General features: G+C 35.1%; 1 long non-coding RNA gene across 2 annotated transcripts in view; it reads left to right on the forward strand.

Annotated features, from left to right (window-relative positions):
* Positions 1-625, forward strand: part of LOC125483578 — an 11,776-nt gene extending 11,151 nt beyond the window's left edge. Inside the window, exon 4 of one of the 2 annotated variants that reach the window (XR_007262531.1) lies at positions 151-625. This is a non-coding gene — a long non-coding RNA (uncharacterized LOC125483578). The remainder of the gene's footprint in view (positions 1-150) is intronic. The other variant, XR_007262530.1, reaches the window with a different exon arrangement.
* The last annotated feature ends 647 nt before the right edge of the window (positions 626-1,272 follow it).

A 1,272-nucleotide genomic window follows, 5' to 3' on the forward strand; every position in this document is an offset into this window, starting at 1 on the left:
CCTTTTCTACACAGGTATCTACAAGAAAGTCACTTGCCTTTATCTGAGGAGAGATATTCACTGAAAAAATTCACCAAAACCCTCCTTAAAAATTTATTAACTGATATTCAGGTGAAACTATCAGAGATTCAGACTGAATTAATTTTACAGATTAATTTACAGATTTATGAAGAAAACTGAAGAATAGAAGGAATCATCAGAGCAAAGGAAATTGACTGGCAGGAAGAATGTTCCGCACGCATGAGAATGTTCAATTTTAAAACATTGTTTCACATTTAATTAGAAGTAGCTTATGTTTGTAGTTCATTATGTTGATTTGCATTGTATGATCACCAATCATCAATGTACCAATCGGTTAATAATAATTTAATTAATTTTTAATTAATAATAATTTAATTAATAATTAATTAAATCATATGTTATATTCCACATAAGAGATCAATGTGAAGTTGATGTGAATAAACTGAATATTGAGTTTTATATTTCTGGGACCCTTTAAGCTCTGCAAAACAGTTTGAGAAATGACCAACACATATTGTATCTAATGCTTTAAAAAATAAAACTGTTCAGCAGTCTGATGCATTAACTGCTTTGTTCCATACAAATTAAACCTTTAATTGCACAACCATCTTGATAAGTCTGTTCTTGAACGTCCTGTACGACTTTACACGAAATGTACCAAAATAAAGTTACATGAGTTAAATGTACAAGATCAGAGGGGCAGAAAGTTAAACGAGCAAAAGAAGACTCCATGAAAATGATAATCATGCCCTATTTCACACATTCTTAATAACACTGAAGCTGAAGTAATATACTTAGAACAAACTTTATTCATAAGGTTTTTCTGTTCCTGTGAAGTCCTTATGACAGATTTGGGAATTTTATCAGATCTTTCTCTTACTTTCTCGCTGTCCTTGAGTTGACTAATATGGGTGTTTGCCCAATTACCACCCTCTCAAGTAGCTTTTTTCCCAACAATTCCACGCTGCTTGCACAAGCCCATGTTTCCACATGATTACAAATTGTGTGATACAGGATGAGGCCATTCAGCCCATCGTGCCTGCACGGGTTCTATCAAATAGTGCCAATCACCTGCCTTTTGCTCATATCCCTGTACACCATTTCTTTCCAAAAAAAACCATCCAATGCCCTTGTGGATGCTTCAGATGAACCTGCCTCCACCACTATTCCAGGCAGCACATTCCATACCCTAACTCCTTGCAGTGCATTCCATATCCTAACTCCATGCAGCACATTCCATACCCTAACTCC

This window comes from Rhincodon typus, chromosome 7, assembly GCF_021869965.1.
Source record: "Rhincodon typus isolate 14 chromosome 7, sRhiTyp1.1, whole genome shotgun sequence".
In the NCBI taxonomy this organism is placed as follows: Eukaryota; Metazoa; Chordata; class Chondrichthyes; order Orectolobiformes; family Rhincodontidae; genus Rhincodon; species Rhincodon typus.